This window comes from Papaver somniferum, chromosome 3, assembly GCF_003573695.1.
Source record: "Papaver somniferum cultivar HN1 chromosome 3, ASM357369v1, whole genome shotgun sequence".
NCBI lineage: Eukaryota > Viridiplantae > Streptophyta > Magnoliopsida > Ranunculales > Papaveraceae > Papaver > Papaver somniferum.
The window spans coordinates 18,705,687-18,732,593 of NC_039360.1; the positions used below are offsets into that span (position 1 = coordinate 18,705,687).

The 26,907-nt window shown below is 36.6% G+C and overlaps 1 long non-coding RNA gene and 1 pseudogene across 1 annotated transcript; one reads left to right on the forward strand and one right to left on the reverse strand.

Moving 5' to 3' along the window:
• Nucleotides 1-10,060: 10,060 nt before the first annotated feature.
• On the reverse strand, nucleotides 10,061-11,035 carry LOC113359092 (annotated as a pseudogene).
• A 1,637-nt stretch (nucleotides 11,036-12,672) lies between these two features.
• Nucleotides 12,673-14,464, forward strand: LOC113360985. Its single transcript, XR_003364902.1, has 3 exons — nucleotides 12,673-12,781; nucleotides 13,354-13,442; nucleotides 13,532-14,464. It is a non-coding gene; the product is annotated as an uncharacterized LOC113360985 (long non-coding RNA).
• Nucleotides 14,465-26,907: the final 12,443 nt, after the last annotated feature.

Sequence of the window (26,907 nt, forward strand, 5' to 3'; positions counted from 1 at the left end):
ATATATGGCATACTCATAGAAACTTCTCTTAGATTATGTTTCTTTTTTTAGTTTGATCCATCATTACATATGTCAAATACCATATTATGTGCTTAGATTCTTCTATTTCTGATAGATCCTTAATTATTCTTGTCATGCAGTTTGATTTGTAGTTCATGAATCTGCAATACATATATGGCATACTCATAGAAACTGCTCCTAGATTCTGTTTTTTTCATAGATCTCTCACTTGTTTTAGTATTGATCCATCAGTACACATGTGAAATACTGTGTATTAATACTGTTACATCTTTGTCACATTTACAGGTTCAAAACATGTCTGATGCTGAGTGATCCAATCCAAATACTTACTCCTATGCATACATCTATTATAAGCATCATCATTTTGCCTTTCTTCTGGCAACCAAGCTATGTAATGCTGGTATTAATTGATAGTCCCGACAGTTCCTTCATAAATGCCTTTCTACATGGATCAGAGAGTGCACCAGCTCATTGTATACTGATGTCTACTTTCCGAATGATTCATACACGGGTTTGTACTCGCCATTTTCTTTGTTCTTTCTCTTTGTGTTTTCATGAATCTTCAGTACATATGTCACATACTGATAGGAAGTGCTCTTTGTTATGTTTGATTCAGTACGTATATGAAATACTGAAATAAATGATCTTTGTTACGTTTGATTCAGTACTGGAATTGGATATGGAGATGATCTGGAGATGCAGTTCAGAACTTATTGCAAGAAATGACAGATTTTGAATGATAGGAACAAGAGTTGCTATTGGTTCAGATTTGCAAGCTTGTGAAATTGGTGGTGGTCTTGATAAAGTTACAAATTGGTTGTGATGTGTGTTTGAAAGAAGGTGTGCTGAAAATGGATTTGGAGGAACATAGAAGGTTGGGTTGCTGATGTAAACTGAAGATACATATGAGATAGAGGAGGAATTGTATGTGGTGATTACTGTGAACAAAATCAGTGGATGAGATGTTCGTCTCAATGGGTTTATGAAGATGGTAGTGCTGTGTAAACAGGGAAGAAGAACAAGTCTGTGTTGCAGCTGAATTGAAATGACAATGGTTTTGATGTAGCTGTTGCAGTTGTGGTTTAAGCTAAGAAGATTGTGATGCAGCAAGAGAGAAGATTACTGAGAAATAAAATAGTAGAAGTAATCAAATTTGTAAACAGTGTAGCAGATATGTACTCAAATTTATAAACAGTGTAGCAGATATGTACTCAAATCTATGGTCCTTTATATGTTTTAATTAAATTTGGACCTCCAGATAAATAAAATCCTGATTTGGTAGAAGTATGTTATTTCACACGTACTTAAACAGTGGGGTATATTAGTCATTTCCATGTTTTCAAATAACTTTGGACCTTAGGATATGAGTAAAATCCAGTTGGACCCTACTATAAATAACCTTATGGGCTTAGGACCAAACAAGAAATTTTCCATAAAACATACAGGTAAGAAAATCCATACCTGCAAAATTCGAATTTGTCGACCTTCTAAAGTCTGTGCATCACCCTGAGAAGTGGATGGATGGATTGTTAACTTATGAGGATGATTTACAGTACCGCCATCCTTCTGGAAAAAGAATTGCATAATTGTAGTCAGGGAAGACTTCGTACCTCCATATTTGACCTTCTTCAGAGTTTGCTGGCATTTGTTGCACGTAATACCAAAAGCAAAGGAAGTTGGATTATGAAGGTGATATAAAACCATCATTGACGAATGTTTTGCTCTTTGCAGCGTATTGAACTGATAATGGTTTTCTCGACATAGTGATAAAAATGATTGTCCAGTGTCAAAAAAATCCACTATGTGGAATCTCATTATTGTCCTCAGTATTTCCTGCTCCATCCATCCATTTTTTTTTGATCGGTCAAAAGGAGAATTCATGATAAAATGGTACTTAAGGGATACCTCAACCCAATTAAAAAAACCGAAACAAAAAAATAAAAACGAAAGGGAATTCGGTCACCTAAAGAAAAACGAAAAGAAACAAAAATACAAATAAACCAAGAAATTTTTGTGAACTTGCTTCTCAAAATCAAACTCAACGAGAATGATAGAAATTCACATCCCACAATGCTATCACCATGTTGGCCGTTAAACCGAGCATTTTAGTGTTAGACTCGCCCAAAAGAAAGCTTGAATCTTAATATCTCTAATCAGACTTGCCAATTTCCCTTGTTGTTGTTGAAGGTCCTTGCATTTCTTTCATTCCAAATGCACCACCATATTTCAACCGGTAAATTGTTCTAAGACCCTCATCTCCCCAATCATGACTCCAAGTTCTTATAGTTGTGGCGATATTATAGATATAGGTCCAATGGAACTACATCCTTCCGCAAAATATGTCCAAATTCTCTTCGTTCTCCAACAACCGTGAAATAAGTGAGCACTTGTTTTATCTTGATCCTCACAAAAACGACACAACCTATCCATATTCATGCCCCTTCTACTTAACTCATCGGCCATCATCAATCTTTCATCATATATAAGCCAAAGAAAAAAGTGTAGCTTGCATGGGTAAGTCCGACTTCAAATAATCTCGTTTGGAAAATTTACGTCACCGATTTCTATAAGGTATTAATACCATTTTTGATCGTATAAGTATCTGACGTATTATTCTCATCAACTATCCATAATCTAGAATCTAAAGCTCCTTAAATATTCACCGAATCTAGTAACGTGTTTATGGAGGCAACCTCTCTCATTGTATTTTGAGGATACCTCCTTCAGGACATAAACTTCCATTTGATTCTGTTACTCGATATCTCATACAAACGAGATACCACACGCCCCTTAGTTCTTGAAGCTTCAAAAGCTAATGGAAATCTATTGCATAAGATAACATTTCCAATCCAAAGATCTTCCCAAAATCTAATCTCATTTCCCGCACCGATCTTAATTCTTACATTTTTGTTAAAGTTCTCGAGCTCACCATAAATATTACGCGACAAGCTAACTCCCTTTGGCCCTTTAGGTTGAAGAGTTTCCCAACCGGTCGAGGTTTCAACAAATTTTTCCACCATAATCTTTCTCCAAAAAGCTTCTTTTTCGGTGCCAAATCTCCACCACCACTTTTTAAGAAGCGGCGAGTTCATATATTTGGACTTCCGAATTCCAAGACCACCATGTTCTTTATAGATTTCACGACCAAAGGCCACCAAATATTATGAGTTCTTTTCTTGTTAGAACCATCATCCCAAAGAAAATTTCTCACTTTTGTATCAAGTTTTTTTGTTATCGAACAAGGGGCAAGAGATAATGATAGATAATAGATAGCTAAACTTGCCAAGACGCTTTTAATAAGTGTCAAATTATCTCCTCTCGCTATTGTCCTACCATTCCAAGAAGAAAGCCTCGACGCGCGAGTCTCAAAAATCTTCTCCCACTTTTGAGTGCCACAAGATTTATCACCCAGTGGAAGGCCAAGGTAAACACTTGGAAAATTAGATCTTTTACACCCCAACATATTGGCAAAACCATCAATATCTTCATCAAGAGCAACACCAAACAAACAACTTTTGGAGAAATTAACTTTTAAGCCCGAGATGAATTGAACACTCTTCCGGGTAGACCAATGTTCGGGGCTAGACCAATGTTTGGGGCTAGACCACATACGTTACAATATCCTTGGGATATTCGGGGCTAGATGCCTATTGCATGAAAAGCTTAACACTATTGATATCTTGAACATCAAAGTAATTGATATTTATAACTCCTGCCTGTTCTGTGGTGATGATACAGAATCTCAGGATCATATCTTCCTTCATTGTAAGATTGCGTACAAGATCTGGTCTATGGCTTTACCTAGATATTGTTGGGCGTGGGTTGTACCAAGGAGTTTTGAAATGCTAGCTCTTACCTGGCATCATGTTTATTTCTCGCACACAGGGAACTTCATATGGAGTCTCATCCCAGCTGTTGTCGTGCGTACTATTTGGATGGAAAGGAACATACGTACTTTTGAGCCTAACCAAAATTTCAAGACGGAAACTAATTTAGGCATAGAGATGAGGTCTCTTGTTTTAGCTCGGGCAAGTGCAGCTGGTAGAACAGCTCATTTGAACCTCTCTAGCACTGTTCTAAATAACTGGGATGTTCTTTTTGCTTAATTTTTGATGTCTTTTTCTTTTCTTTTTGTCTACCACTGGTAGGCGCTTTGTAAATTCTACTTCTTCAATATAATCTTCTCTTTTGATCAAAAAATAAATAAATCAACCACTTGATTCGCTATAAGAATGTCGTTGGTAATTTGTCTTCCATCAATGTGTGCACTTTGGGTCTGAGAAACAAGCCTGTTTGCCAAAACCTTAGATATTATTTCGTATAGATCTTCTTTTGGCATCAAAGTAATGAATGAAGTAGGTGAGGGTATAGGCATATGGCAGTGAGTTTTGACTTATGAGTAGTAGGATACTACTAGTAGCAATTCAAGGCAGAGAAAGTTGAAAATAATTAGACAAGGTTAATTAAATGCTTTGGCTTGTAATTCCAGTATCACTAATGGATAGATGAAAAACTTAAAACACGAGCATTTAAAGAACTACATAATTAAGTAACTTAAATATTGCACTTACATCACCACATAACTTGAATAAAGTTGATTCCCATAAATGACCATGCATGTCTAATTTTTAAGAGAACTATTCATACATAGAGAACACTAAAATAGAAAATCAAAGTACTACATATTAATTAAACTCCCTGGATAACATTAGCTTGATCTCCCCGCTGGATGTAGATATTCATTGATGTAGGAGTCATCTCGAACCACATATCAATGTACTGCTGTTCAGCAAGGCGAAAATTCGTGCGAGGAAACAACCAACTCCAGGCCAAAGTCAAATAATCACCACTTCCACCCGGATTGTTCCCCCAAAGGGGGGAGGAGCAGCACCATTAAGTATTTGTACGTTAACATCGAGTGGGAAGGCTGCTAAATTAGCCTCTTTGCCTTGTGCATTGAAAAAGCCCTGTTTTTACCTGTAATTGTAAGATTACCCTTTAAGTCAGACTTCGTTAACTTTTTCCTGCACAACCGCTATAGACGGTGTGGCGGGTCTCGTAGGTGCGTTGGAATCTCTGCCATGCCAGGGATCTCATGTTCAATCGGAACTTGTGGTTGTAGTGGTTGCGGATTCTGAGCTGGCTCGCGTCTGGCTCGTGTTCTACGTTGTTGTGGTGGTGGAGGGTTCTGAACTTGATCGTGTCTGGCCCTTCTACGTCCTTGATTTTGAGGAGCACCTAAACAAAGAGTTAACCGATTCAACTTTCATTAAATATTGATTTGATCACTTTATTCCAAGAATTTCAGTTTATTGTAAATATCCAATACCAAGACTTGCACAATTTGTTTCAAGAAGAAATTAATTTTCCTAACTCAAACAGTGGACATAGTTTCAAACAACAAATCATAAAAATTCTAATTAAACAGACTCACCCTCTCCAACAGGAGCTGCACCCACAACAACCCCTGAACTTCCAATAACAGCAGGATTTCCTTGATGAAAAGCATTAAGAGGATCTAAAGCAACATCATCACCATATATCGTAATGATCAAACCCATCATAGGTCAATATTATCATCACTCCATCATCAAAGTTCTTAAGAGTTTACTAAAAAGCTTACCAGCAGGGTTAACCAAGTTCTGTACGCCTCCAATCTGAGCAGCAATAATTTCATCAACTAGCAGAGGAGGATTTGGATCTACAGCATCAATCAAAACTCATCCACAGAAGATTCATAAAAAACCAGCCACCAAAGATGTCAGAGTTGATGTAAAAAACTTACCAACATTGATCAAGTCCCCTAAATCTCCATACACATTCTGTTCATCATCAACATGAGCAAGATGATCTGCAGCTGCTATCATCAAATTCATAACTAGTTTATATGTTGAAAATACTACAAATACTACTCAGATGGAATTTGCAAGATCTTCATCCAAGAAATCTCTTTCGATAATCATAAATCCTACATACAACTAGAAATTGAAACTCAATACAAAGTTGAAATCATCAATCACACTTTTCCAGATCATTCTTTAGCTAGCATTTGAGATTCTTTCAGTAAACAACATCGATAGACTAAACACAAATCATTTTTCGTGAATAATAATATATATATATATATTGAAACAAGTGTCTAACCTCTACTCATTCTGCTTCTTCTTCCTCTTCCACGACCACCAGTGTTTCCTCGACCGCCATGAGAACCAGCCATTACTATGAAAGAAGAAGAAGAATCATGAAGAGAGAAATTTTTATATTTTGTTTTGAATGAATTATAAGAATGAAGTGAGGAAAGCTTGATATATAACGAGTACGGATGGTGTAATGGTGGTGGAGAGTACAAGGGACCCAGACACTGAATATTCCTTCCTCAGCGTCACCTCGGCGGTTATATGGGTGGACTCTATTTCTTGTTTTGAGACTTGTTGGAGTACGTACTCCTCCTTTTGTTACTCATTTTGTTTGTTCTAATGAACGTGGAACAGCGAGCGGTATTTTTTTGCTTCTATGTTACAGGGAGAACGGGAACTATATACCCTTTTCATTTTCCAACACTTTCCATATGTGCCATCCATCAGACGGTTTAGAAAATTTGCTTATCTTTTCGTGATTATTAGTAATTTCTTTTCTTAATGAAATATTTTTTCATTGTTGATGCATGCATGATAGTTCCCACAATCCCAGTGTCACAAAACGGTTTAGAAAATTTTCTTTTGAGTGGGGCTAATTTACGAGTGTCACCAATACGGCCGCTGGTCGCCGCAATTTTTTAAACTGAGCTACTTATTCTATTGCAAACACAATTTTTCTATAGAGTATCAAACATAGGATGTAACACTTAAGATTGAAAAGTTAAATTATAAAGAAAAAAGTGTGATTAATTAACAAGGATGTAACATTAATATTTTCTTAATGCTCTTAACATTACCGTTAACCAATTACTAAATCTCTAGAAACTAAAATTATTCTCTCATGAAGCAATTAATCCCCCGAAACTTCAAAAGTTTCATCAAGATTCAAGGCCTCTATCATACTGAAGATGAGCTTGTTTTTGATAATGAGATACCTAGCTCGCAAGAAATCTTGCCTGCAGAAGATGCCCGATTTTGCATCAGCATCCACTGTCACTAAAGATTAAACACTATCAAGACATGCAACTTCGTTGGTATTAGGATGCAAAAAATAAAACACCGTATAGGAATTGTCGACCACGTTTCTTTCTGTCTCTGCATTTTGTTTGTGTGTTTCCCGTATTGCATTTGGTTCTGTTGTGACTCCCTTAATGCATTTTGTTTAGGTGTGTTTTCCCATTTCAAGGCGTTGTAGTAATAGTCCATTTTATCGGACCCACGGTGGCACTGGTGGATCCTATTTATAACTGAAGTTTAATCTTATGCCTGCCCGTGTAACCGTGCTGATATGAGGAGATATGAAAAATTATGTTTTTTTGGTTAATCTAAATCCAAAGTTTGGCCTGCTAATTTTTATTCAACTATGTTTGTTCTATGCTACGCCTAATGAACATTTGCCCTTATTGAGGCTATAATTTTCAATTCCAACCCTTTTGCTAGACACTAGTTCGGCTTATATGAAGGTTTCATAATAAGCCGAACAACATCCTGAATAGCCCGGAAAAAAAATGATTACTGGTTCGGCTTATATTTCGAAAATCGTATGAGCCGAACATCAATTTGTTATTTTTTGGGTTAAAATATTGTTATTGGTTCGGCACATATTGAGAATATCGTAATAGCCGAACCTCGTAAATGTGCTAGGTTCGGCACATATTATGATTATCGAATACGCCGAACCTCAACGCATCTCTATCTGTGACTAGATTCGGCTTGAAATTTCATGAAATTTTATGCCGAACTATTCATATACACTTACAGGAAGCTTTTGTGAAGAACAGTTCGGCTAAAAATGCAACTCAATTTTGAGCCGAACCCAACACTATAACCGTCATTTAATCGATGAAAAACAACAAATAGGAGATTGGGTTTGTAAAACTTACTTTCTTATCCTCATTTCCGGAGTTGGAGATGCAGTTGGTTCAATTTCTGGTTCAATTGGTGGTTGATTTTCAGTTTCTATACCTTCATCTTCAATTGGTTCTTCTTCTTCAATTGATGGATTAGAAGACGATTTGGTTTGCCTAATCCCTGCTTTTCTTTGTACGAGTCATTATGTGGTTGAGTTTAATCGACGATCAAATTTGTACGAATCGACAAGTAATCACGATGATGAATTTTTTTTTTTCGCAGGAGGGGGAAGAGTTCGGCTAGAGGAGGAGGAAGAAGAAGAGATGTTAAGGGAAACTGATTTTGATTTTTTAGAAAACTGATTTTAGATTTTTGTATTAAGGGTATATAGGTAATTGAACTAACCATAGGATACCCTTTATAAGGTCATCCAAGATGGGACTATTGTTTTGTATGCCTAGAAAGATTTAGGTATGCCCCAAATCAGGGTTCTTCAAGAAAAACATTGGACGTTTGGGGTGAGATAAAGCCCAGTTTAGCCCCCTCATTGGTCCGTCAGACAGTAAATGTGGGGGACAAATACGTCCCCATATCAGAAAGTTTTCGGTTGATTCTTTCTCCAATCTTTGGAGTACAACTTGAATGATTTGGGACATTGATCTTTAAAATCGTCCAAGTACTCTCACATTATAATCAGGTTCACGGACTTATCTCTGTTAACATTTTGATTGTGAGAGAAATAGATATAAACGCCCTTCTTATAATTAATGATTTAGATTCGTTAAGTTGTAACTCTCGGAATTGTAATTGAGTTTAGTCCATACAGTTTGACTAAGAAAAAATTGGTGGTGTATTTGGTATCCCCGCATTTTCAATTGGTATCAGAGCAGGAAAACACGGAAAACCTAATAAGTTTGTGTTTTGTAACCGATTAAACCTGTAACCAATGAGTAAAAGTATATGGTATTCAATTTACCAAGGAAAGACTCATTGTATGTACTTCCTGGAATAAAAAACAGCACGAGGAAGGAGGTTTTTTTATTCGGAAATACACCTCTTTTGTGTGTACAATTGAGTAGTTTATCAAGCCTTCAGAGAAAATAGTTACACAACAGTTTCATTAACTGTCATGATAAACCTGTAGTTAAAACTTTCTATGCAATCAACTGTGACCACGAAACGTGCTCTCAATTCTTTCTTCATTACATAGTTTACCTTCTTGAAGAACTACTTCAATCTAAAGAGTGAAGCAATTTTTTTCTCCAGAAAAGACTTGAGGAGAGTAATGAAATAGAAAGTCTCTTGAGACTTAATGAATCAACATATGATCCAATACCAGCACTTCATCGATTGAGAAATTGGAAAAAAATAGTTATCTAGACTAAAACCACCATGTGGTCAAGTAAGAAATAAATCAGTATGCTCTTCATAAAATTTTCTAGAAATAAATCCTCATAGTTCTCAGCATGTCGGAGAAATGGTTTCAAGTACATTTAAAAATTGAATCCAGTACACTGAGGAAAAGTAAATCTGATCTCGTTAGATCTCGGAAAAAATCTTTCCAATGTAAACATGAAGGTCATATGGAACCATGAATAATTCTAAAACAAAACCGTCCAGTGTGGAGCCTTGTTTCCATACGAAAAGTTTCTCAAAACATTATTCGTCGGTAATCGAGAGTGATGGGATTTCTACTTTACAAAAATCCTTGCACCAATTTATTAATTGTGTTGCAACTCCAAAATTATGTTGGAAAAATAAAAATAATTTCAATTCTAAGAAAGCTTTCCTGAAGACTCATAACTACACAGATACCAACCTTTAGAAAAGAATTAATCATCATATTTCTGATCTCATAACGCATATTAACCGATTAAGACGAGGGATTAAAAGGACCAGGAAAAGGCCTATGGCTCATAAGACCAAATTTATAGACATTCTCTGAATCAAACGAAATAAAAATTAACTGTATGGTAAGACTGAACGTAGAAAGAAAAACATATAAAAGAAAGAGCCAGGCTATACAAGTAAAACAAAAGTAAATTTATCATTTAGTGGGAATCCGATATGAGCTTCTGTGCAGCAGCATTATCTGGGAGTGCTGGAATGGCTCCTTTCCTAGTTGTACAAATTGCGCCGCAAGAATTAGCCATCCTAAGAGTTTTTCTCAATTTGCTTTCGTCTTCCAGAATTGATGAATCTTTGGCAGTAGAGGAAAGTAATGAACCAACAAAAGCATCACCAGCTCCTGTAGTATCCACTGTGTTCACCGAGAATCCTTTCACAGCTCCGCTGAAGTTCTTGGTGAAGTACATGCACCCTTTCTCCCCGTCAGTTACTAACAGAAACTTCAAACCATCGTACCAGAGTGACATAACGTTTTTCTCATCCGCTGGATCCCCTTGTGTCAAGAATTCAACCTTATCGTCGCTGACCTTGAAAACATCAGCGCTAGTCCAAATACTCTTGATACCTTCAGGACAAGCATCAGCAGAAGGCCAGAGTGGTTCCCTTACATTAGGATCATAAGAAAGTAAAGCACCAGCCTCCCTAGCAGCTTTTATGGCAGCCATGTGAGACGAACGGCAAGGTTCGGTGATCAAGCTGATAGAACCATAGTAAAAAAAATTAGCTTGTTTGATCAAACCCATGTTAAGATCATATTCTTTCAACATCATGTCAGCGCTCGGGTTTCTGTAGAACATAAACTCCCTTTCACCATCTTTCTTCAATGTTACAAAAGCAAGTGCTGTTCTTGCATCCTTATCAAAGCAAACACCTTCGCTGTTTACTCTATTCTCTTTCAATACATCAACCAACATATGTCCAAATTCATCTTCTCCAAACTTGCCGATGAAAGCAGATGAACCACCAAGCTTAGTAATGGCGCAAGTGACATTGGCATGAGCACCACCGGGAGCCTTGAGAAAACCAGCTGATTCAGCTAGTGATACACCGGATTCGTTTCACACGAACTCAATTAACATCTCACCGAAACACACAATCTCTGATGATGACTTCGACATGTTTTCTATCTTATGAGAATTTGATCTGACATTACTATAGAATAATTAGAGAATATAGCTAGACATAAAAGACAAGTAAACTCAGAGCGATGATATGTTCGGAGGATGGGTTTCAAGGGAGTATTTATGGTGATAAAACTAATCCCAGTTACATAAGAGTTAGAACTAGTATCACGTTGAGACTATCCTTCATTGATCCTATTCGACCTATTCCTAATAGGATTCAGTTACTAGCTTGCTACTAAATTAAGGAAAGAAAATCCTATTTTATTAGGATTTTGTTACAGTACGTAGGTCACTAATGTAGCCTGCAAATCCAAGCAGAGTCGTGTAATGATAACTTTTACCATCTCAGCTTCAGAAAGTAAAATTTTCGGCCCTATTTTGGTGTTTGCACTTTGCAGCATTGTGGCATGTTTATCTTGAAAGAGGCAGTTGAACTCTGAGAAGTGTTTTGCGTACATGAATGATATTAAATGTAAGTTTTTCCATGAACTGAAAGCACTTGGGAAACTCGATGTTTAACTGCCAAATGAATGCATTACATGCTAATGGTTTTTCATTCGATTCGACCAACCAATGAACCATAATAGAAACACTATCTACTCGTTATATATGTTTAACTTTCATTAATATCGCCTTCCGTTTCAGTTCAGCAACTTTTGTTACCGACACATGACAGGGCTACCTATGTTTTCCAGTCAAGTTCCACTCCTGCAGGAAGTCAAATTTTCATCCATTTGCCAATACCAAACAACTGAATTCAAAGAGTGATGGGAAATCGGTGTTTCAGTAAGTGATGGCAAATCAGTGTTCCGAAGGGAATACAAAGAAAAGAAAAAAAATCGTGTGAAAACAAGTTACAGCAAAAACCAATTAGCAACAGATGGAGAGGCTCGTCAGTTTATTTTCTTAAATCTCAAGAAAGTTTGTTCGCTGATAGCCCATGACGGACTATTAGTGTGCCAATTGGCTATTACAATAGCAACTCTATTGCAATATAGACAAGGTCTTCAGAACTGCCTTGTTCAGTGTGGGACTAATTGTTTTACACATAATTTAATTTTAAGAACACTTTAAACTAAAAAAAATTGTCCGTTGTTAAAGACCTGTTTTAATTCTTCAAATCAACACGTATGAAGACGTCATTGGAGAATCGATGTTGCGTCTAACGGACCTATTTTGTAAAGGCAGCATTGACTAATTAATCTAAATTGTTTCGATTCGTTTGTACACAAAACAGGATTCCGCTGCCTCCGGCAAGATAAAACATGACACTCTGAAAACACCAAATTGGGGCCAAAATGACTACTTTCTTTATATGTTTTAAAAAACGTAGAATCGTAGATGATAACGGTTGACATGATGACCAAGTTAATGCCAAAACTTGATTCAGTCCACCATACGAATCCCAGTTCAGGGACCAACTGATTCATAGACTTCCACCATATATCAATTAATTTCAGTTGATTCAGACGATTCAGATGAGTCAGGAAAAAACAAACAAGGTGTGGATCTGAATTACTCAGTCAGACTATGCTTTTGGCTCTCCTCATATCCGGTTTTGGTCTCCTTCTAACAAAACAAACTTCCTCAAATTGTTACCCTCCGAATCGAAATAAAGTGAGAGATCCGTGAAAAGAAATAAGAAAAGAAAATAAATCTTTGCAACCTTTACCTGCTACTGCGTTCCGTTTTTCTCTTGGAATTTGGTAATCGAAACAACCCTAACTCAAATTTCTAAAGGTAATTTCTCTCTTTCTAATAATAATTTTCCATGTAATCCAGTGTTAGCATGCTTGTAATTTGTAATTTCCAATGTAGATTTCCTTATTTTTTATATCACGAATTGCTTTCAATTTCATGATTGCCTTATTTTTTATTGTTACAGTATTGATTTGATTTGGGTTTTTATAATTTTAGTTGATTGTTGGATGAATGTTTTTTTTTTTGGTAGATTGGGGTTCTTAAATGTGGGTTCTCCCAAAACTGAACTGGGTGACTGATGAGACATGGGGGTAGCATATACAAAAGGGGGTAGCAATAGGCAAAGTTCTGTGTTATTCATGCCAAAGATTTGGTTGAAATGTGCATCAATTTATCTGTTTGTAATTTTCTGTCATCTAATTTTCCTTGAATGTGAATCCATTTTACAAGTGTTGGTCCAACCTAATCTACGTTGAGAATCTCAGTGATTAGTTTCGCAATTCGTCTTACTTTGGGGATATTAACCTAAACAGTTCTATGTAACAGTGTTAGTTGTATGCTCATTTCTGCATTTTTTTTCTCCTGATTTTATCTTTGGAATATTTTTGTAGAGGATAGAAGTGCTCAGTAAATTTTGCTGGATTGGTCCCAATTGTCAGCCGTACTTCTTGTGTTATTGTCTTCTGTCACCTAAATTCAGGTAAGCCTCTTCTCCTTATCAGTATTTATCATATATCAGTTGGATGAATGTGGTTCCTTAGATTGATGCAATGTTCTGCGCTGTTCTAGGGGTTGGCCTAGTCTGGTTAGTGAATTGGTACATGGATCAAAAACATGGACAGGAGTCCCAGCAAAGGCCCTAGACCAATAGAGTTGGTTGTAGAAATCCGTCAGGTTGGGAAGTAGGTGAATTGAAGCTAACATTTTTATAAAAGTTTTGATACCCAAAAAGCAAATCCGACCATGGCTAGTAAACAAACCGAGCCGACTTTGTCAACATCATCTGTTGCTGCTTGTCGTAGTAAAGATAATCGGCTATTAGCTGGTTATTTGGCTCACGAGTTTCTAACTGAAGGAACTTTGTTCGGGCAGACGTGGGACCCTGCAAGAGCTGAAGCCAATCCCATAACTCCACGCAACAACCCAAAAGTTAGAAGACCAGCAGGGGGAGGAGTCGTGGCTGAAGTAAAAGGAGGAGGCGGGACAATAATGGCACAACCGCAACAGCAGCATAGTAGTTACGCTGACGTTGCGAATCTGTTGAAATGTGAAGGGTTGCACATAGACGGGATTGTGAACCCAACCCAACTTGCAAGGTGGTTACAGATGTGAATCTCTGACTGTTTCAAAAGATGAAAGAAGGTGGAAAACAAGAGTCATGTTCTACTGAAAAAACAAAGGTATGCCAAGAGTTGGGTTCATTCAATCTCTATCTCTGTTTGCTGGAGTCGAAGCCTGTTCAAAGGAGTTGGTGAAGAATTCAAATTGCAGAAACAAGTGACGAAAGCCTGTTTGAGGAGTGGAGTTCAGTCAATCTCTATCTCTGCCTGTTATTTTTTTTGTTTGTTGTAGGAGGTGTTTTTTCTCTCTCTCTAACGGTATATTGAGATTGCGAAACTTTATTGGTGGGCAGGATGGTTTTTACTCTGTTTAACCATTTTTCATTTTATTCTCCTTCTTCAATATCCTTCTTCCAAATTAGAAAATACTCTTTAAGTTTAATCTTCTTCTTCAACCCTTTTTTTTTTTTTTTTGCCATTGTCATGACGTCGGTTTGTCTTTGAAATTGTTTTTTTTACTATCGCTATGGTTAAGTCATTTTGGGTGAGATCATTATCTCTTTAAATGCACCATCTCATTTAAATAATGGTGCACTCATTTACCTACTTGAAAATCAGCGTAAAGTAGTAGATGAAAGAAAACGAAGTGTATTAAAATGAGTGCACCATTATATAAATGAGTTGCAGGAATAATCCATTTCTGCGTTTCTGCACTTATTGCTGCATACGAGGATTTAGTGGGGCGAGTAACATGGAAAAAAATCATTCGAAACCATCTACATTGGACTCTTGGCATTGGGTAGGAATGAGTCACTTTAGCCATCAAACGATTTGGGTTGGCCAGTGTTTTGTCATTAGTACATTCGAATACAGAAAAGACCGAACGAGTACGCTCGCATCCATGATGCTCATTTAACACTGGCCAACCCAAATCATTTGATGGACGTAATGGCGTCTATAGGAAGGATTGCGTGAGTTATTTCCAAGACTATTCTGGGTGAAATTTTGTTGTCAAGATGATATGCAAGTTCTAAGATATTACGGTATGATGAATCTACTGTACTAGACTACCAGGTGTTAGAGTAGGGTTGATTTCATTTGAAGATTCCTGAGTAGATCCCACCGTAAAATGTTGCCCGGTTAAATTCGGTAAATTATATACCAGCTGTGGTAGAATTCTCCTCCTACCGTCCTATTTTGTCTTCACTTTTCCGGTGCTAGTGCACGGTGCACAGCCAGCCGCACATTACAAAACGCAGGAATCTATCCCCTTGTGGGTCGCACATGCAACACTCGGAGAAAGAGTATGCACCCCAAGCGATAGAGTGCACCCTTATTTAGTATCAGCTGGCAGGGAGGAGTAATCCGTTTTATTCGTTTGCACTTTTACTGTGTACAAAGATTTAGTGGGTCCTTCGTAAAAGGGAAAAAAAATCATTTAAAAATCACTACTAAGAACAGGAGACAAATATGAACTTTTTGCCGTGCTGGAGAAAATTTTGCTCCGGCAATGCTATAGCAAATATGATCTAGCACCAACATATAAGAACATGTGTTAGTTTGTGATGTCATCAAACCCAAACTTTAACCCCAGTTATCCCACCGAACTTTTACAGAAAAGAATGTTCATCCATGAAATTATCTTTTTATTGTAGTATACAATTATGTCCTCTTCGATTAAGAACGGAAATTATCTTTTTATTTGTGAATGCATCTAAATATATATATTTCCTCATCGATAGAGAACATAAAATATTTTTTTTGGTTTGTGAAAACTGAAAGCGTATCTCATATTGTTGGATAAATATCTTCGTTACCGATTCTCCAATAATACAACTCGTGTATTATCCACCGATCCGTTACAACTCTTTGTAACACGGTTTTCATCTATGAACGTTTCGTAATACCAACAACAAAACAAGAAGAGAATGATGGAAAAGATGATCAATCACAAAACTTAAACAAACTTACTTGGGTGTATTAAGGTGAGTAATCTCATTTCTTAAGACAATTGATGCCATGTATATAATGTTGTTACAGATTTAGCGGCATATGTCTCCAACATTCAACAATACCTCGATGTTTTTCGCAGCACTTCGATAACACCGAACAACGAACGCGAATGGATGTAGTACAAACTCTTCTTTAACTCTTGAAGACACATGCAAACTCTTAAATTTCTAGTACTAGTTTTATGACTCTAAAACACATACTTGTAATGGAGAATGAGTGGGGTTTATATAGGTTAGAGGTGACCCTTGGAGAAGTCCTTTCATGAAGAGTCACAACCTTTAGTGGAGAGTCACATCCCTTGGGATAAGACACTACATATTGAAAAGGTTTAAGTGAGTGGACACATCCATTCACACTAACTAACTAACTAACTAACTAACTCATATTTCTATTCAAAATTCCAACAATCCCCCACAATGAATAGAAATCCATGCAAGTTTAATGCAGACACTAGAAAGAGTTTGTGCGCGGAACATCACTGCATCGGGAGAGATAGCTTTTGGCTTTGAATCTTCCGTAGTGAATACCTACCGGGTTTAGTAGTTGTTCGGTGAACGCGATGTCTTGAACCACCCAACTTTATGATGTAAACCGATGCAATAGATATCACGCAGTTTATTTCCTTACATATCCGGTTCTCGGTTGTGTTCATTTCGTCCCTGAACGATGTTGGTTTTTCATGAGTGCTCTAGATTAACTAGCCTTATAGTTATCATAGAAGCGGCACCCCTTCACACTCATATAGGTGATCTCCTATTTGAAAGTATCCTTCCATACTTTTCTTAGTCAAACTAAGCCATAGGAATCATTATGAGAAAATCTCAACCTCTCACTTGACAGGCAACACTGTTTCATCATAGAAATGGGAAAGAGAGTAAACTCTCACAGTGTTTCCGGTGAGTATAAATTTATAACTTGGTTGTCCCTTTTGAACCTAGATAACCATGGAATCTCAAATCGCTAGGTTGGGTGTCCGCTATAAATACTACTCTATATAGGCTATCCCATTTCCATCGATGACGCAATTATACGCTTTCTAGAATTCATATCATTTACCGGCTTGATACAATTCATATACACTATTTCTTTTAGATGCGCCCATTCGAGAGCAATTGTTTTATGGTGTTATGTCATCGATTTACTTATCGAGACATACCATAATCTCAAACTATGTGTTTCTTCAAAAATAATTGTTTGATCTGAACAATCTATTTCTAGCATACATATACTTAGGGCATGAGTATATATTCGAGCAAATTTCAAAATCATTTTACTTCTTTTCCGACTTTGCGTCCAAATCTCTGGAGCCATAGTTGATCTCCCTATCAACATTGATTTCCTGATACTGCGGTTCTTCAACAATAAACACATAGTTTCCACTGATGACTTTAAATCATCCATATACTCTTCAGTGTACATGTCGTTTAACATTTTTAGATATGTCACCCTCGGACATGATCGCTTGAATGAGAGTTATATAAATTGCTCGGTGAATTCACTTAACTCTGCATACAAACCACATCCGTCAAGTATATTCTCTGCCTAGGAAACCCCCACATTTTGACGGATTACAAGAAAGATTTTCCTACTGTAAGGTCTCGGCGGAATATTTCTAAAGGTAACCTCTTTCACCATTAATCTCTGAAATATTATTACGCCTTAATCCAAACAGACATCAATCCATTAGAGACTGGATCAAAAAATCTCAAGGCTCCTACTTCAGCCAATAGAGATTCATGTCATTTCAAATTTTGGAAGGCCATCGCCGTTGCCCATTCCGAAACAAAACAAAATAAAAATTACTTTGAGTAATTTTAAGGGAGACATCATTTTGCATATCCAGATAATGGACTAAACCAAAGAGTTTAAACTAATTGATCACTGATCATAGATTAACCCACAATTAATCTCAGATTCAAGTAATTAGTCACTCAACTCTGTTAGTTTTAGTTACGTGCATCAATTTCTCGCATGAATCAAGTACCCGAACAGCTGAGGGATCTCAATATGCTAATTTAGATTTCATCCCCCACAGTTCCGAAGTAAATTCAGAAACCCATCCATCATTTCTTCCAATGATATATATTACTTCCTACCTTGATGCTAACTTTTTCGAGAATTTGAACAATGTTTTCCCGTCCATGTGAACACACAAGTCCACGTTACAGATATTGTTGAATTCAAGAGTACAGCCATTTTAACGCGTTCATCATTTATCCTTAACAGACATGTAGATACCAAAATATGGATCGCCACGTGGACATAGGAAGACGCGAGAATTCGGACTAAAGATCATGTATCGTGTCACGAAAATCTTCGTCAGTGACTTGTGAAATCAAGTCAGAGTCACCATTATTGACAAGTCGACGAGGTAAAAGCTATGTGCGAGATAGTGTCTCATCACGAAGTAAGGTCCGAGAAGAACAAGGGTTATGAAGATCCATGAAGTACCATACAAGATATCATCCGCGAAGTAAAAAAGGACGAAGTAAGATTACTTAGCCGAAAAGACAATCCACGAGATAGATAAATTATGGACCAAGAAAAGAGACAGGTGTCCCGACAAGCCCATGTGAAGTAAGCGAAAGAAGGGGAAAAACTTTATGGAAAACGGTCTGGGAGAAGTGTAAAGCGTTACTGCGAAAACGCGACGAGATAAAATGAGCTGTGATCCATTAGAGTTAGATGGCCTATAAATACAGGTTATTGGGCAATGTATAGGGGATCAGATTTTTGGAGAGTGGGAGAGTTTAACCTAGGGGAGAGATTAGGGTTTCCTTGTATTCAAGAACTTGTATCTTTGTTACTTTGAATGATTCATCAATAAAGATTTCGGTGTTTATCTTACTTAGTACGTCTTAGATCTTGGTTACTATCACTTTGGGTGTACTACTGGGTTTCCAGTAGTTACATTTTGGCGTCTAGAAACAGGGAACTTAGATTGGGGATTCATCCTCATCTAAGGAGTGGAGAGAAGCTAGAGTTTTAGGAGTAATAGATCTTGGCAAGACATCTCAGCTAAAGTTATAGGAGTAAGAGATTTTAGCAAACATCCCTTTTAGGATTAGGTTTTAGAGAAAAGCCAATATCGAAATCAGGGAAAATCGATGACTAGAACACCAGATCAGGCGGCACACATGATAGCGACGAGGAGAAGCAAACGATTAGAGGACAAAAAGGGAGGAAGAATGGAAAGAGGAGGAACATCGTCGGCAAGGAGGAGCAAGCGGTTGGAAGCCCTGAAGAAGGGGGAGAAAGGAGATACACCCACAGCAGATGAAAGACGAAAAGTCACAAGGCAAAGTTAAGGCCATCAGAGTGTAGAGGATGAATCCATAGCGGAACCAGCTCAAATCGTGAAATCCAGGGATATTACGAAAGGGGAAACGAATCGAGAAGAAATGGAGGGGAACAATGATGATAAAGACGTGATATCGAAAGAATCGAGTAAAACAACTCGTCGAGATAAGGGGCGAGTAAGGTACCAGCCGGAATGGCAAGCAGGAACGGCAAAACGAGGCAGTCAAGCCAAACGAGAGGAATATGAACGTGGCAGTAAAATGAAGGTTGGAATCTCGCAAGAAGAAAACGCTAATTCAGAAATGAGAACGACTTCATCTCGGAAAAGGACCCTTATGGGGAAGAGAGCCCCTACGAAGGTTATGAGGAAGAGGACGAACGAAGAACGCAAGGAAGAAGGTTGATAGAAGGATACGATCGGGAATGAAATCTAAGGAGGCTGTTAGTGGAGGCGAGAACGGAAAATCAAAAGCTAAGATACGAAGAAGGAAGAAGGCGTAAGGAGGAAAGCGAAAGAAACAAGCGAGAAAGAGATATTGATGAATCAGTAAGAGGGATTATGGACCACGAAATCTTACGAGAGCTGCGAAGATTGAGGATTCAGATGGGAAATTCGCAAAGGCAAGACCAGGTGCAATGGATGGAGAAGAAGGTGATGATGGATGCCATGGTGAAAACAACATAAGAAGGAGAGCTAAAGCGGGTTGACCAAAAGCGGGAAAATTCCTTGCCGAAAGATCGAAAGCCACAAAGTGGTAAAGCCAAAGGAAACCGGCTGAGGAACATAAAGACGATGAAGAAAGGAGTGAACGCTTGGACAGAGTTAGAACTCCCGAAGCTTAACACAACTGTGGAGAGGATATGGGAGAAAGTGATATTGACTGAGGAAATTCCAACACCACCAAATTTGGGAAGAGAACCAACTCTTAGGAAGAGTCATGAGTTCTGTAAATATCATAACTTTCATGGACATCATACGAACAATTGCAGGAGCATTAAGAAGATCATACTTAGCCTCATGGAACAGGGAAAACTCACACATTATGTAGAAGGTCGGGAGCTACCACCGGCACCACAACATTATTATCGGGACCTAAAGGGACAACATCAAGTTAAAACAAACCAAGAAAGGAAGTCGTTCGGCTGCAATTTTGTATTACATTCGAAGGAAGATTTCCTCAACTTCCAATATAACGTGCTCTCAAGGATATACAAGGTAGACTATGAAGGGAACGAAATATTTCCAGTAGAAAAGAAGGATCCACTAGAAGAACGGAAAAAGAGAGACATACAATTTTCGGCACGGGATGCACCAAAAGGAGGGGCTCAACACATGAATTCATTGGTCATCACCTTGATCATGTGTAAACATTTGTTGAAGGAAGAAAGCCAACGAAGAATGCAGGTTGTAGACAAAGTCTTGGTAGATATAGGAAGTTCGGTAGATGTCCTATTCTACCATACGTTCAGAGCCTTGGGGTATGAGGATTCTGACATGATACCATCGGCATATACACTTTACGGATTCCACGGGGTGGCAACGAAACAAAAAGGCGAGATATGTATGAGGATCCTCGCAGGAGAATTAGAAACAATGGTTACCGTTTACATGGTGGATGTGGAGTCACCCTACAATGCCCTCATGGGCCGACCATGGATCCATAGGATAAGGAGTCGCGTCGACCTATCACGAATTGTTACGATTCCCCATGCCCAGTGGGATTGGAGACATACGTGGAAGCAGCGAGGACGCGGAAGAATGTGATGAAAAGGACATTGAGAATTACGAGGGAAGATTGAAAAGGAAGAAGGAATGAAAGAAGAAAAGGATTGAGTTGAAAAAGGAGGATGAATTAAGGGTATTGATGTTGTTTTTTAAGTGGTAAATAAAGTTCGTTCAACTCGGACTTGTGTAGACTCAATTTCAGACTTAATAATAGAAAACAATAAAAATAAAGAAAATATATACACAAGGTTTGTCACAATGTCGAGAGATTACTGAGACTCAGGATTCCACCAAACCTCATACCATGTGGTTCAAAAATCAATTCTTAGACAATTATAGCTCTTGTTTATTGACTTTAATTCTTTGTCAGGGTATATTTTAAAAAGATTAACTGTAAATCACTAGCATGATGCATCAAAAGAACTTAGACCAAGCATACATCATCATACGACTTCACAACTAATTAAGAAAAATCATAAAATGATTAAATTAATGCAAAAAGTCATAAAAAGAATTAAATGTAATTACCACACGCATGAAATATGGCTTCCTCCGTCATCCCAGTGTTGCGGTTTAGCTCCTCATATTAATCATGATCTCAAAATATGTGTTTATTGCTCAAAAGATGATTAAAAGAGTGAAAAGTAATAACACAGACTGTTTGCAACAGTGTATTGGTGTTGCAAAACAGCTGTTACAATGGCAATGTTACAGAAAAATGTTGCTTTTTCGCTGATTTTAAGACCCTAGAATAAGACTACCCTGAACATCTTAATGTTCTTCAGCTGTTAAACAACGACACTTTTCTGCGATTGTCTACCGACGGTCAATGTTCTTCGCGTTCTTCTTCTTCAACAGCAGCAGCAGAAACAGAGTTTGGTAAAGCTCTGATTTCTTCTTCTCTGGCTCTCCTTAGGTTCCCAAACGCTCGACACCTCTTCTATATGACCCAAGACATCTATTTATATCAAAAATACCGACTAAATCTCTCCCAAATCTTCCAAAATCTCTTTCCTTCTTTTAGGATTTCTACGCGTTTCTGAGCTTTCCTTTTTATTCTAAACTCTTCCTTAGATAGATACAAATCTTTGAGAAGGTTTACAGCGTTTTAATCACTCTGAAATTCCCTAAAACAGGTCACACACGTGACTTTCCATATTTTCTTATTGTGAGAAAAATACGTCGTTTGAGCCCAATCTAATCGATTTAAACACCCATATCAGATTCCTAGACCCATAAGGAGTCTATCCTATGAAAATCAGAGGTTTAATCGACCTCAAACTCCTCCAAATCACGATTGCCAAAACTGCTCTTTAACTACACTTTTTTCCCGCCAAAACCTGATTTTTGAATGTTGAAGATGGTTGCCCCTTATCCAGAGTAGGGGTGTGATTAGCAGATGCCTGGAAATGGGATGCCCCTTAGTAATTAGGTTACCCCTTATCCAAAGTGAGGGTCCGTATAGCAAATGTCCCCCATGAACACAAAAAACACTTTTCGAGCCAATTTCGCCGCAAAATCTTATTTTTCCAAAAACACCTACAAAGACATAAAAAGCCAAAATAAATACAAAATCGAGCACTAACAATATATACAATTGAGATTATATCAGACACAAAAATGTATCTATCAAATACCCCCAAACCTATTATTTGCTAGTCCTCGAGCAAAAATAAAATAGAAATAAAATCCTAACTCATTGTCGCAGGCATCGTCGATTGCATTTAGCGTATGCAATAAGTCTTTAAACCACTAGGTGTCCCTAGCGGCGGAGTGTTGTCTCCGGAGGGCTTACCAGAGGTATACCCACAAAACCTTTTTACTCCAGACCCTAGCTATCTACACAGAACCTTGGAAGGCACTAAAGAATCTCCTTGGTTGGAATACTTATTGACTACAGGAGGAAGTATCCTGATGCGAAATTCCAATTGTTGTACACGAGTTTGCACTCAAGCATACTAAAATTCATATGAAGTGACAGAGCTCTACTCAAATAGTTGCACTATGGACATCAATATCCGGAGTCGAAACTAATCACATGGATAGATCAAGAAGATGGATATAGAAAAACATAGATGATTTTGATGTTTACTAGTTGAACGGTGTTTCCCATATCTGTCTGAAGGCCTCCGCCAAAATGAACCTATCCTAATGGACTGAGATACTAGTCTGACTAATATCAACACACTGGCATATACAAGGGAACCAGTGATTGATAATCCTAACTCTAGGTCAACACAACTAGGATATACAAGGCTTCCAGTGGTCGACTTTATTGAATTTATTCCAGTTGGTCTGGTGGTCTGGTCTTTTTTTTTTTTTTTGTATCTCAATCACTCTAATTCACCCTAACGTTGGTAACAACTTGAATCGTGAGCCCCGCCTAATCACTTTGAAAAACATAATTTAAAAACAAAACAAAATAAAAACGGAAGTAAAATAAAACATAATTTAAGAATAAAATATGATCTTTCATTTAGCGAAAATATTTACAAAGGCATTTTAGAATGGTAGCTAAGCAGTGACTTGAAGCACCACATTTATGCATCTTCTTTTTACTTCAATCAATCAAAATTGACAAACTTAGTCCCTTCGTTATCAAGATTATACCATTATTTATTTATTTTTATTGCTAGAAAGTTGTTTTCTTATATTTTTCTTATCTCTCAACATTATCCTGAATAATGTTGGTATTTAAACCAACGGATGTCCTCGAGATTTTTTAAGATAATTTTTCGGTAGGTCTGAATTGTTAATACATTTATACAGGTAATGACGTACCTATTAAGTCTAGTCAAAAGAATAAAAATACACTGTGGTCGGTGAGGGCAACATGGAACAATCAATCAAAAAATCACATCCATTTAGCCCGGAACCTGGTATACCATAAATTTTTACAATCTTGTGATCCAAGTCTGTCAGATCAGCAACAACTTTTACGGATGTTATTCTATTGGAAAAACATACGTACCTATAAATTTAATTATTACCACAATAATATGATGAAAATAGATAATGGATGGCTCCTGCTTCAACAAATTACTGGTATAACATCAACACAACTTACATTATATGCATATATTAGAAGACTCAGAGACCATTTGAACTATCATTTTTATAATTAATTAGCAATCTGGTTAAATGTTGTATATGTATATATATATTTTATTTTTAGTTTCTATTGAATTTTAAGTGTTTGTTTAAAGGTACATGATACATGCTCCTAATGATGATAATACTGGTATGCTCAAGACTTGGACGAAGAGGGTGATGAGTTTCTTTATTGACTGTTCATGAATCATAAATTTAGCATACACTGTATGAACATATGTCGATGTTTACTATTATTTCCATGTAAAATGTTTTATGTTTAATTTTTATTCGTGAAAGAAAAAAATAAATGAAAATGTGCAAGTCTTTGTTTTGGATATGTATACCACATTCCCAAAAACGTGATGATGAATATTTCTCCTGGTGATGGAAATATTGCCGGTGGAAACTTAAAAGACTTTGTTGAATATGATAAGTCTTATTATGAAACGTTAGTAGTTAAACGTGTGTATATATATATATATATATATGCATGAGTACTGCTTATTGTTACACATATTGATGAAATTAAATTGTTTTTTCAATTTTATTTTATGAATCTTGTCAAAACTGTTTAAAGTAGAGAAAGATCTTAGAAAACGATATTTCTCTAAATATAAATATATAAATCATGATATAGGTGATGTTGCTGATGTGGTTAATGATGCATATCATGATGTCTTTGTGAGGTTGATGATGCTTTAGATCTAAATGATCACTCTGGTGAAAATGATGTTGTATTTGGAGGCTTATGTTACATGATGCTTCTGCTCCTAATGTTTATAACACCAAAAGCGGCACATTTGTAGATTTATTATCCTTGAATGTCGTATAAGGACTATTTTAATAGTTTTTGTTCGTGAATCTTAGGTTAGATTATATTTTTTTGAATTATAAAAGTAATTTATCCTACGTTATTCGAAAATATAGTTTTTTGCTCACGAAAGAGCCAAATGAAAAAAAAATGTAAGTCCTTGTGGTGGATTTTGTTACGAATCTGCAAGATTATAACGAATAAAAATGTGAATTTACTTTATGTATGAAAAACCTTTGTTGGTTTATGAGATTTCAACTTGTGTTGGTTTTTATAAAAATAAATAGATTATGGTAACCAAAGTTTTTGTATCTCATTTAAAACATCCTCAAGAACTTCGAAAGGTATTTGTATTTTTCTCATATGTATTTATTGTATGTGACAATACTAATTTAGTTATGAAATATATCTCATTTTGTTAAAATTAAAATGTGCCAAAGATGCAATAGATGAATAAAGTGAAACTCCTCTATCCCTAAAAATCAATATCTTTTCCTTTTTCTATCCCTTAACATTGATAGTTAACAACAAATAAGACACGAGCGTACCCTAAATTACGTTTTTAATTAACTAGTGTTGTTAGATTCTATTCTAACAAATATACATAATTTAACAGTCATGTTTATATACTCGCCGAATAAGTCTCTTAAGAAGCTTTCCAACGGTATAGAATTTACAAATACTCGTTTCACATAGATATATCATTTCTAAACTTCATTATATTGTCATACATGAGGGTTAAGTGAAAAAAAACTTAAAAATTACATTCTCTCATAATTTCCTTAAAAAGTTGTGTAAATAAATAAAATATAATATTATTTGTGTTTAAAGGGAGCATAACAAAAGTATAACTTATTAGTATTGTGGTGGGAAACCATCTACTCCTTGTAGTATTATTATGCCTCCCTATGATCATAAGACTCATAACCTTAAGAATGATGTCATTGAGAAAAGATACTTCATTCGGGGATTCAATTATTGTTTCTCATATGTGGATCACTTTCTGTTCCTAAGTTGAAATGTCGAATCTGAATCCATGCTCAATTGTTCGATATTAAACAACAGCAGGTCCAAGGTGGAAACCTTTAGAACATGGGTTTGAGTATACTTTTATGTTGTGGCAAAAAAAAAATATGATAAGGTACAAAAATAATTGGATGGACAACAAATATCACACCTTGTCCACTATAAGGATGACAATGCCTCTGAAAAAGATGCTTACAACATTGATTGAATTTTTTTACTTCAAGTAGTCAGTTTTTAACTTAAGTTAAGTTTAAGGTAGTTTTTAAGATAATATAGTAGTTAGTTTAATTAAATGTATCTTAATTTATATCCAATTAAATGTAATATTCATGCAAATTTATGAATAAACTTTTAATTTATCGCTGAATTTGAATAATCCTTAGTTTTATTAAATCTCGTTCCAAATTAGATAAAGCAAATTAAATAGTTGCAACAAAAATCAACTAAAATACCAAAGTAAACTTCCATTGATAGCGCATTTTCCAGCGTGTCTGGCTCAATTAAGATCCTAAAGATACACAATGAGATCCCCACTTAGATGCTGTTGAAGACCTTGTTTGAATAAGGTCGGTGACTAGTTTATATTCTCTTGCAGGATGATAATGGATGGAACGCTTCAAGATCATATCTCAAATCTTTGTCCGGCTAATTAGTCCAGGTAGGAACACGTAGAGTTTTCTCGACGACAGTATTTTGCAAAATAATGCAAGTGAGCATAATTTTTTTTTTCATTTCTTGAAGATCATTAAATGATATGGCCGAAAAACAACGGCGAACTTATTTTGAAGATTCTAATGGCACGATCAACATCCTTCCTCAAATTCGTTTGTCGCAATTTTGAAATACTTTTTGAGATATTTCCATGGCTGGTCTGGCAAAAGTTGACCATTGTAGATATCATGTGGTTCAATATCGG